This window comes from Pelodiscus sinensis, chromosome 1 (assembly GCF_049634645.1).
Source record: "Pelodiscus sinensis isolate JC-2024 chromosome 1, ASM4963464v1, whole genome shotgun sequence".
In the NCBI taxonomy this organism is placed as follows: Eukaryota; Metazoa; Chordata; order Testudines; family Trionychidae; genus Pelodiscus; species Pelodiscus sinensis.
This window is the reverse complement of record NC_134711.1, coordinates 221,225,637-221,237,895: the sequence shown is the minus strand read 5'-3', so window position 1 is coordinate 221,237,895 and position 12,259 is coordinate 221,225,637. Positions and strand designations below refer to the sequence as shown.

The 12,259-nt window shown below is 38.5% G+C and overlaps 1 long non-coding RNA gene across 1 annotated transcript in view; it reads right to left on the bottom strand.

Annotated features, from left to right (window-relative positions):
* LOC142827027 (uncharacterized) overlaps positions 1-7,444 on the bottom strand; it is a 29,270-nt gene extending 21,826 nt beyond the window's left edge. Inside the window, exons 1-3 of the long non-coding RNA XR_012901389.1 lie at positions 7,372-7,444; positions 6,656-6,767; positions 2,693-2,770 (exon numbers count right to left, since the gene is read on the bottom strand). This is a non-coding gene — a long non-coding RNA (uncharacterized LOC142827027). The remainder of the gene's footprint in view (positions 1-2,692; positions 2,771-6,655; positions 6,768-7,371) is intronic.
* Between the last annotated feature and the right edge of the window lie 4,815 nt (positions 7,445-12,259).

Genomic DNA, 12,259 nt, shown 5'->3' with positions numbered 1-12,259 from the left:
TAACATTACTAAATAAGGATTTAGAGAAAGTAGTGATAGAGGTATGAATTAACACACTAAAATGGATAAAAGAGTGTAACTGGTACCAAATTGTTGCCACCTGGAATTTTGTACTGGGGGGTCTGAGGTAAACATGTGTTGTCAATAAAGTGGTCCATTTACCCTATCCACTTCCAGGTCAGCTTTTTATTCTCTAATAATGTATATCACTATTATACGAGAAACCAATAGAATTAGAAAAGCCAAATGACACCAGAAAAAAATCTTGCAAAAATAAGTAAACACCATTCACACACACAAAAAAAAAGCTAAAACAAATTTTGTTGGTGAAAACTAGACATTTTCCCAAGACAAACTTTCCTCTTCCCTTAATTGTTGGGGGTAGTGGTATAAATTTAGTAATTCTAGTTCTGGCCCTATAAGAAGTGAGATCATATATACCCAGTCAAGATGCTGATCCAAAGAAAATTAAGGCTCTCTCACTCAGCTGTAGCTGCCCTTAAGAAAGTGTGAAAAATATGTGGTATCTCTGAATGTACAAAAGCGCAACTAGTGAAAAGCCTAAAATTTCCCATTTGATTTGTAGATGTGAATTGTGTAAAAAGAATGCTGGTGACAAAGTGAAAACTTAATTATTGAAAACTGTTTCTGGTGAACATGCTTTCATTTCTCCTATATGGGGAAGATGAATTCCTATGTTAGAGACATTGAAGAGAAACAAAGCCAGGTTTGGAAATCAACAGACAACCTTATTTAGAACACTGTCATTGGGCTTACAGATAGAAATAATCATGAGAAAATTATTATGGAAGGAATGACGGAGAGTTCTCATAGTAGGGGCAATCTGAAAACAGGAATGCATGGACTACAGCGGACCCCTGGAAGGTAAGCTGCTGAGTGCTTAAAGTTAACAATGGATCAGGAAGACTTCTGAAAATTCTATTATGAGGTCACCAATATTCAGTCATAAATAGATGAATTTACTTACTAATATTCATAAGTAATATGATTAAAGGTCTAGAGAACATGACCTATGAAGCCAGGCTTCGTGAACTGGGCTTGTTTAGTTTGGAAAAAAGAAGATGAAGGGGGGACATGATAGCGGTTTTCAAATATCTAAAAGGGTGTCACAAGGAGGAAGGAGAAAATTTGTTCCTCTTGGTTTCTGAGGACAGGACAAGGAGTAATAGGCTTAAAGTGCAGCAAGGGAGGTTTAGATTGGACATTAGGAAAAAATTCCTGTCAGGGTGGTCAAATATTTGAATAAATTGCCAAGGGAGGTGGTGGAATCTCCCTCTCTGGAGATATTTAAGAACAGGTTAGATAGACATCTGTCAGGGATGGTGTAGACGGAGCTTAGTCCTGCCTTGAGGGTTGGGGGCTGGACTCGATGACCTCTCGAGGTCCCTTCCAGTCCTATGATTCTATGATTCTATAACCTTTATAAGCTTAGGAGACATGGAGCTAGAATTGAACTTTTCCCAAGCAGTGTTGAAGGGGATTCAGATCCAGTCATCCTTATTTCTACTATATCAAGGCCTAATCTTACTTGCAGGAATATACTACTTCTTTTAAGGGAGCACTTTATTCTTTTGAGGACTTATCCAAAGCCTACTGACACTAATATGAATCTTTCCATTGATTTCAATGGGCTTTAGAACAGAGAACCGGCTGTTCTACATCATAGTTTGTGTTTACAAAAGAAAAGGCATCAATTGGCAGTTCCATACTCTGCACCAAATACTTTTCCTAAGGGCTGTGTAGAGGGAAAGTTTGGGATAAGATGTAAAACTAAATTCCATTAATCAGTCATTAAACACCCCAAGGCACATTTGTAAGGCTGTGTCCATACTGCAGGGCTTAATTCAAAATAAGCTACGTAAAATAAGCTACGTCAATTGCATATCTTATTTCAAAATAACTTATTTTGAAATAGGAAGGGTCTACACAGCACTCATTTCAAAATAGAGCACTCTTCCTCCAACTTCCCTTATTCCTTGTACAATGAGGGCTATAGGAGTTGGAGTAAGAAGTCCTTCATGTTGACAGTATTTTCACACTATTTCAAAATAACTGCTGCTGTGTAGATGTGGACTAAGTTATTTTGGAATAGCACTAGTTATTTCAAAATAATGTTGTAGTGTAGACGTATGCTAAGAGTGCTAATAAGCTGGATATCCGGTCTAAATTTTAACTAAACTAAGGACATTGTTTCTCAAACAATTTCACCTGCAGTTTTAACTGGAGACTGTAAACTTATTTATTTCCTCTCCTAAACTTCCTGTCAATCCTATACACACTAAAGCCAACATCAAAAGTCCATTGAATTCATCTGGAATCCATGATACATTACTTACATGTACCTTATAAAAACAACCATAGTATTTCATTTCATTGGGGGGTTGAAGTGAACCTTTTTATGGGATTCCCTTATCTACCTCTTATAAATGGGTTTTACGGTGCTTTATACAACAAAGAACATTTTTTTTAAATCAGGGTATAAAATATCCTGTAGTCAGTACAGTTAGCTCCAAACTGGAAAGTTAAATAATTTTGAAATGTTCATCTGCCTTTGTGGAGTATAGGAATAGAATACTAATAGAAATTTGTGAGGCATATCGTGAAGCCCAAGATGTTATATGTGTTTGTAAACTGGTCAGAGAAGCAATATGAACTACATACTCATACACACCTGTTATGTTTCCATAGGTGGAAATTCAGTTTCTTGGGGATCTAGCTATGCCCATAAGGTTTCTTCACTTTCTTGTCACTGTGTAATGAAAAAAAAATGCAACATTCATTAGCTATCTTAGAAAGTGCTCCAACTGGTGTCATCACAATAGGTGAAACACTGGAATGTATTACCTAATGAGGTTGCAAAATCTCCATCTTTAGAGGTTTTTAATACTCATTTTGACAAAGCCCAGGTTGAGATGACTGAGTGGGGGTTGTTCCTGCTTTGAGCAGGGTATTGGACTAAGTGACCTGCTGAGGTCTGTTCAAACCCTAACCTTCTATAAGTCTATGATTCTATGCCCATTGACTTCTACAGGACTCCCTGCCACTGTAGTTTCAAGAATGAGGCCTACTTAGATCCTTAGATAAGGTAGATTACAGTGCTTGAAGGCAATGTTTACAGGGGTGTTTCAATAATGCTGAATGTTTTTTTCCTGGTAATTTGTTGTCAATAATTCATACATTTCCATAAGCATGTTCAAACCAAAATATAATTGGAAGACCATAGAAAGGTCCCATATGTGTTATATGAAGTATAGACATAAACTTTCAAGTGGTGGCATAACACATTAAAATTAAATGATTGTTTACAATGCATTTATTTTCACATTTTCATAGCACTGCATAATTTGAATCCACTGTATACTGAATAGAACATTTCAACTCTAAAGCAACAGCAAAATAAAATAATAATAGTATTAAAACCACTTTGAAAGCAAATCTTCAGGTGGGAATATAAGCTTGTTTGATGGAAAAGCAGCTCATTTTTGCTCCTGCGAAGCAATTTGCAGTAGGAAATCAGTCCGATCTCAGCTAAGAGATTAAAAAATGAAACTGTAAAATGAAAGCTTTTCACTCAGTATCATAGCTGTGGTGTATGTCCATGATGAGAGTTTTAATAATATTCTAACAGCCTTTGTTATCTTGCTCTGGTTTGCATAGTCAGTTTTGTATTACATAACTTTGCTTTCCTTCAGACTCTAAGGCTAAATTCAAGCAGAACTTATGCTAAATTTAAATGAAAAGGGCAGTGGTTTTAATAGGCACTTTACATGCTTAAAGAAAAAAGTATTTAATCAGAGTCTGGGAGTTAAACAAGACATTCAAAGCACTACTTAAAAGCTCAGCCTCTTTCAGAATCTCTGCTGCAGTGAACTAGACAGCTGTGTAATCCTTGGAGGCTGTCTTTTTATTGCTAATAGCACCTGGAAATGTGGCTGCTTCTGTTTATAGCAGGATGGGAAGATATGATTTATGTATACAGTGCTAAAAATTGTGCTTGATGCTTCATAGGCACATTTAATAAGAAACACTATCCTTGCTTTGAAGAGATTACAGTTTAACACCCAACAAAGTAAAAGCAACAAAACTTTGAGAGAGCCTAGGGTTAGTAGGAAGGGTGGGAGGAAGGATTAATGTTGCAAAACAAAGATTGATTAGTTATAAAGTTTTCTTAGTATCATATCTTTGGGTATGTCTACACTACCCTCCTAGTTCGAACTAGGAGGGTAATGTATGCATACCGCACTTGCTAATGAAGCCCGGGATTTGAATTTCCCGGGCTTCATTAGCATAAGCGGGGAGCCGCCATTTTTAAATCCCCGCTGCTTCGAACCCCGTGTAGCGCGGCTACACGGGGCTCGAACTAGGTAGTTCGGACTAGGGTGCCTATTCCGAACTACCGGTACACCTCGTTTCACGAGGAGTAACGGTAGTTCGGAATAGGACCCTAGTCCGAACTACCTAGTTCGAGCCCCGTGTAGCCGCGCTACACGGGGTTCGAAGCAGCGGGGATTTAAAAATGGCGGCTCCCCGCTTATGCTAATGAAGCCCGGGAAATTCAAATCCCGGGCTTCATTAGCAAGTGCGGTATGCATACATTACCCCGCTAGTTCGAACTAGCGGGGTAGTGTAGACATACCCTTTGTGACTTTATTAATTCTATTAGGGATGCTATAGCAAACAATTCACACAATCCTAATATTATTGTAAAAAAGTTAAATGCCCCTCCATATCCTACCCAACTTTATTTTCAGGCTGTGAAGGAATGGGAGTATTGGAGAGACAGAAAGATGAAGAAATGTGTAGTGGTGCAGGGGCAAACTCAGAGAGGAGGAGAAAGAGGGGAAGGATAGAAGTTTCTTCTTTTCTACACCTAGCCTGTAGGTAATTTTCACTCTTCCAACCCCCCATATATAGCACATGTGTGCAGACTCAAAGCAGTCTATGCTGATAACCACATGGGATTCTTGGTGTGGTAAAGGCCTGCTTTTCTCCTGGCTTTCTCCAGTTCTTTATTCCCAGGACCATTTCTGGAGGTGGTGGGGAGGGCACATTGTTGGATCTGGCTGGTGAAAGTATGCCAGCATCAGCCATGTGCTAGGGTGAGAGGAGAGGCTGTCTTCTGGGGATGGCCAGGACCCTGCTATTTCAGACACACCCTTACCTGCTCCTCTGACACATCCAGAGGCACAAGGAACAGAAAGAGACTTGTATGGTAAATTACCTTAGATGGGCTCTGTAATTTTGAGTGTAATAAATGCATCTATAAAATGCTTACATTTTTTTCCTCACAGAATACACATAGTAAAGTTTAGATCATTTTGAACCTGGTCTAGAAACACTCCTGACACTCTCTAGGTCTTTCTGCATTTCCTCCTGCAATATGGAATAAGTGTGGAAAAGAAAAAATTTCTACCCTTCCTCTCTCTCTCCTCCTTTCTGTGTTTGCCCCTGCCCTAGGGTGCATCTACACAGCAGGCAGTTATTTTGAAATAATGTCGAAATACTGTCAAGCTAGAGGACTTCTCACTCCAGTGATCTCCAGCCTTTGTAAGCACAAGACCACTTTTTCAATTTAAGTCAATCCAGGGTTTACCTCAAACCCAAATACACATGTCCCACCTCCTTCGCCATCCCTTCTCCAACATCCCACCCTACTCACTTTGTGGAGACTGGATACAAGTCTGGAGGGAGGATGACATCCTGACATCAGCACTCCCCTCTTCTGCTTCCCCTCCTCTGCACAGCAAGCAGGAGGCTCTTGGGGGCGGTTCCAAGGCAGAGGCCAGGAAGGACAGTGGGGGGAAGGGCAGCAGAAGTACTGCACTTGGTAGTCTCTTGGTCAAACCAGTCAGGATCATCTATCAGAGGCTCCAAGATCTACCAGTAGCTCCCGATCTACTAGTTGGTGGACCAACTCCTGTATCCCTCATTGTATGAGGAGTCAGAGGTACAGTGTTCTGTTTTGAACTAAGTGTTGTGTAGATGCTCCCAATTATTTCAAAATAAGCTATACAATTGATGTAGCTCAATTTGCATAGCTTATTTTGAGTTAAATCCTGCTGTGTAGATGCACCCCTACTGTCCTGTCCTGATTTTCATTGCCAGATTGACAATATGGGTACAATAATAACCGATTAGTTATTTCCTGTATGTTTCCTTGTAAATGAAATGCAAACACTTTTGATGAATGAGTCAGAAGTAATGGGTCGTGTAAGGGAAAAGTGGCTAATTAATTCATTTCTATATGGCAAAAAAACCAGTGCACATGCACTCTACACATTTTGGCTTGTTCTCAGGTTTCTGATACCAGCACTGCTCTGAAATAGCTGGGAGCTCCTGAGAAACTGATTGGATATTTACCATGAGCAAAACTGCCACCAAAACCAATTCTAGGTTTATAGAATTTCATGTCTTTTCTATCATTTTAGCATTAACATTCCATCCCTTATCACAAACACAAACTGAAAGCCTGTTGCTTTTCATCAAATTTGGAAAATGGGGCTATTTTCTCAAGACGGTTATTTATTTGTCCAAGTAGGCCTAAATATCAAGGTATCTAGATCTCCAGTCAACAGAGAGTCTGTCTGGAGCTGCAGGCTAAAGTCCAGATGCCGCTTTCATTCAAGCTACTAACCTAATCATTATGCAGTGAGAATGCAGGAAAGCACTTGAGTGCTGATAATTCAATGTCTTCCCACAATTGCCCTCATGTGCCCAGCAGGACGGACCAGTTGTTTCACAATTCACTGGAAAAGAAACATAAAATAGCTCATTATACTCCAGTGCTGAGAAACACAGGAAATGCTTACAGAAGTCCTAGTGACAAATCAATGAGGACTCAGTAACCTAGATAGGACTTTGCAACGTAGCTGTTTGGAACTAATCAAGGCTACTCTGGTTGTTCAGCCCTGGGCACAGATCCCTTGCGTTACTCTGCAGTGAAGATATACACTTAAGGGAGGCATGAACCTTCCACATTCTCTTGCTTTTTGACTTCTGATTACTTTATATGTTAATAATCTCTGCTTTTTGCATCTTTATGATTGTTGTGCATTCTTCTTCCAGAAAAGCAGCCTGCCAATGTAGACACTCCTTTTCCGGAAAAACTGAAAACGGAATAGTATTCCATTTTAAGCATTTCCGGAAATTCATGCCAGTGTAGACACAGCCCATATGGAGTCACTATGCCTAAAACACCACTACAAATCACTGTCATGCTTTTCATAGACCTAGATTTGATATCATAGGTTAAAGAAAACAAAACTCAGTGTTTGTGTTCAGGAGAACCTTTGGCCATCATTGAGGCTTACAGGCTTAGCATCGTTGAGGCTAACCTCCCCAAATATTTACCCTCCATTAGTTTTTGCTCAATTCAATCCTTTATTTCAAGTAACATTCTGCAGCTGTCATGGTTCCAATGAAGACCTTGCAAATGGGAAGGAATGTTGTGTTGTGTTCTGGAGCCTTTAAACAGATGTCCCAAATCAAAAGTTCCAGAGCAAAGTATGAAGTTGGCCAAGATTTGCCCCATAACTGAGATCCTCCTCCTTTTCTCAGCAGGGGATAAGGAGGAGAGAAGTGCCACTATTTTAATCTGCCCCATGTCAAGGAAAGCTGGAATGGGAAAGAAGTGAGATCCTTCTGGATTGTTTTGCTCTTTACGAATAATAAATAGGGAAGAGAGAGATTTCCTTCCCTGAAAAGAGATTCCCTCTGATCACTAGGCCCTACTTTAATTGCTGCTGAGAGACGGGTACCAATTGCCTTGTCCTTTCTCAATGCTATCTCACTACTGTCCCAATCGCCATCAGAGGGAAAAAGGGTTCTGTTGCTGCAAATCTTCCTATTTTAAGGCCTGTTTACAGTATTCATATCTGAGCAGCATGCTTAAAACAATGGCAATGGGAAATTTTGTTCAAAAGGAAATTTAGAATAGGTGGGTTATATCCAAACTGGACCACAGAGGGAGTCATGCATTGTGGCTCCCATCTGGCAAGTCAGGAGAACCACTCTGCAAAACCTGAGTGAGAATGGGGACAGGAAAAGGCACAACCCGGGAAGAAGACAGTAATTGAAATGCAGAGGTTAATGGAGAGATGATTGAGCCCTTCAGAATAACCAGATAACTTTTCTACTTTTTATTGGGTAAACTGACAGTAGGAGAAATCCAAAAGGGATTGGGGACAAATCAAAGTTTGAAATTATTCTACATATAAAAGAGGGCCTTATGAAGGTATTTAAGAAGCACTAGATGTTAGTAGATATCTCAGTCTTACTTGAAATCGTGTTCTACTCATCTTCTTAACTGTCTCTGCACCACGCACTCGCTCCTAACTAGATGAAGTTCGGGTGGCTTAGGAACGTGATGGGAGGTGCAGAGTCAGGCAGAAGCATTATGTGGGATGGAGCGAAGACATGAGTTCAAATACTTATCTCTGTCCACATTTCCCTTTAGAGTTGGTCCTGTCTGAGGTTTCATTTCCACAAAGTAGCAAACTGTTCTTCCGTTTGCAAGTAGTAGGATTTGGATTAGAACATTTGAAGTGTTTATTATGCTCTAAAAACTGATTGTCTAAAGAAAAATATGAGTATCTTCAGAACACCATTGAAATTTCCTAGTGCTGTAGCTGAGTTGCATCTTCATTAAACTACTCAGTGTGTGTTCTCAGCTGGACATCAGCTTTATAACTTCTAAGTCAAGTGGAGCTCTCACAACGCACAAAATGCTGCAGTCACGAGAAAGAAATTTTCCAAGGAAATGCACTGACACTTGTTAAAAATCATACCACTGTAACATTTGTCTCTTATACCAGCTTGGAAAGAATTTGTTTTATATTTTCAAAATACAGCACACTAGGGCTTAATTCGGTCACTAATTTCAGGAGAGGACCTAGATCATTAGGAGATGATTATGCAAAATCAGCAAAATGGCACTTCCAAATGGTACAGATAAAGGTTTTTAACATTTGAAAAAGTGGGAAATTCAGAACCATCCTCAACTTGCTTTGCTATATTTTTTGTTGTTGTTGTTACATATAAGTTTATTGCAGAAGTGGCAAAGACAAAATTAATTAAAAAGGGGGTTTTGAGGGAAGATGGATTTTTCTGTTCAGTTTGGAGAAGTTTAATGCCATCTAACCAGTGCTGAAACTATCCAGAAGCTAACTGGAGCTGAAACTTCCTCATTTATGAATATATCGTTTACGTATATCTTCAATTAATCTATCATTATTTTAAAACTATAGCCTCTATATAGAAAAGATGTACCCTTTACAGTACATTGTAACTCCAATGAAGGGGTTCTGAGTGTCTCCTCACTGGGGGAAGAAAGTTCTGTATTCTGTGCGTGCTTTGTTTCCTTCTCAAATGTGGAAGCACCATGTCTGGCTGAGATGGTAATGACTTGCTTTTTGTTATTGTTGTTGTTGTTTTTTCAGGGGCCTTTGGTATGCAGCTACATTTAAACAAATTATGTAATATATGTGCCCTAATATAATGAAAATATTGGATGTCACCTGGGCAGCATTTATTTAAATACTGCACAATCAGTCCATATTTTAACTATGTTGGAACAATTACTGGTCGAAGTTGTGTACCCCGGTATGTTTGATTTTGTAATTTAGATGGGACTTTATGATTAATAGTATTTTGATTTTCCTGTTGAGGATAAGAAGGTCAGAGGCAAAAGAGGCAATGAAAGAAAGAATGAGTGACAGAAACAGGAGAAGAGAAAAAAAATGTCTACTGAAGAATCTAAAAGCACCCCTGAATAAAATACTTACCCTTTGTATAAACAAAGAATGTAGATTCACAGAGGCCAGAGTTCAGGAAAACAATCTAGCCATTGGAACACTAGGCTAGAACATTAATTGCAACAATGAGTCCTCTCTTTTAGACATATGTAAAACCATATTAGTACACACAGTGTTTCTGGATTATAATTTTGCTCATAGTTACTGAATTCATGAACTGTGGCCATGCTTACACTGTTAACTATAGCAGGATAGGTACGGTACCATAGTTATGCTGGGTTTTTTCTTAGCTCAGGTGTAGTTTATAGTGTCAACCTAGACCCTCTAATGAGATGCAGAATCTAAAACCTCATCAACTGATGTTGCTACTATTGATCTCTTTTTTTTCTTCTAATTTGAAAGTCTGAACTGAGGAAGGGGGGTACGATTCTGTGGGGAATTATAGTAGGGAGCAGCTTAGTTTTCTGGCAGCAAATGCTCTTCAAAAATTGGTATGTAAAGTCCAAAAGTGCAGTAGTGCATATTGCATTAAATCAGTTTCAAGGAAAATGTGACCTCTCCTCCATTTCTTGAGGACTTCTTCCACCAATGCAGAATGACACTAGGTGGGACAGTGGGTGATCTTGTAATTTACATATAAAACAAAATTCAGTAGAAACATGTTCCTTGCTTATTGGCATTATATTGGAACCAATATAACTCTTTTCCAAAAAGTGAATGTCAGGCATACTAATGTTCAATGCAGAGTTTAGCCTTCCTCCAAGCTAATCTATGGCACTTTTCCTCTAGAAGGTAATTTCAATTAAGGAAGACTGACTGTTTTCTCTGGAGAATATTATCTGTCACCAGCAGCAGGAATTCTATATCAATGACCAAAGTGTCCCTGAAATTAGAGTTCCAGGACGTAAAGACCTTCGTGCTCCTTATCACAGTTAGAATTAATGAAACAAATTAGGAACATTGTTTCTGAGATGTTAATTACATGCACCTATCTAGGACATTCAGATGAGGTCAGTCCATATCCTGAATGACTGATTTTCCTGACAGAATTTCAGCTCTACTTTGTATCACAAAATAAACTACAAATACATACTTCCCATGGAAATGCATATAAATCCATAATAAATACATACACAATTGCATTTTTAGTACATTCACTCAAAGGTGTTCAGATTAATTCAGTAAGGTTTAACTTAAACAAAATTCATTCAGGATATTGCAGGGAATTATCATTTTGTCACATCCGGATGTTCTGCAATGTAGTGGAAGTCTTGGTCCTCTGTCATGTTTTGAAGTTTTGGCTTAGAGGACAACTCCGTGAAGAAAAAGATAATATCCGGGCAGAGTACTATCAAGCCTTAATTCATCAACTGGTGAACTATTTTTGTTAGGATTAGAACATTAGTTGTTAATATCTGCTTTCTGACTGTTTCTCCTTTAAATCTGCCACAGTCAAATATATTGGGATCAGATCTGACTAAACTCCTTTGTTGAAAATCTGAAAGATCTAAACAGTGAATTATGCAAAAGCACGTGTCTTCCTGTCACAAATTTGCCTTTAAACATTTCATGAATGCTCAGTATATATTCATTTCATCGCTAGATGGAACTCTCCTGAAATTTCACTTGCATGTCAGATGAAAAAGCTCACATTTCATTGTCTTGTAGACTAAAGGTTTTGTGTAGTTGTGTTTAATGATATAATGTCTGGTGATATTTGCCACACAGGAAACAAAAACAGGATTACTTTCAGAGATAGATAAAATAGGGAAGTAGACCAACTCCCTGAAATGTCTATATTGGAATTTTTTCACTGCATTTTTTCAGAAGAAAATATTGACTATTCATTGAAAAAAACCCCCTCAAAATCTGAAAGTTGCCAGCCAATGGCAGCTTAAAACTAAACAACAACAAAAATACCACCCAAATTTAACAAATAAATTATAGGCAAAATTTTTCAGCTGATGATTTTTCAATAAGATATCAAAATAATTTGAGGAAAGCAAACACTTCACATATCTTTATTTGTTTAATCAAAATCCCACTTTTCCATTACAAAAAAGGATCAATGATTTATTTTCAACTAGCCCTAACAAATGCTTAGAATAAAACATGGAAAAAATGATGGTACAGCAGGATTACAGTAACATCAGTGTCTCTCTAATAAAGCCTTGATATACCTTAATTGCTTTGATGAAAATGGTTCATTGGTTAATACTTTTCTTCCTCTCACAATGACAAGATACAGTAGAGCTGAGGGTTTTTTCCTAAAAAGATTTAAGAGACTAGAGAAGTAGCTGGTGAATAGATTGGAGGAGGATATTTAAAGACAGAATTTGGGGGGAGAGGTGAGGAACATAAAGGTATTTGAGAGGGCAAAAGATGAGACTGGTTTCACTAATGGATCAGAAAAGTTAGGAACATTGAAGGAAACCAAGTCTGAGGTATAGGTGAGGATGTTGTGATTAAGGAGCTTGATGCACAGG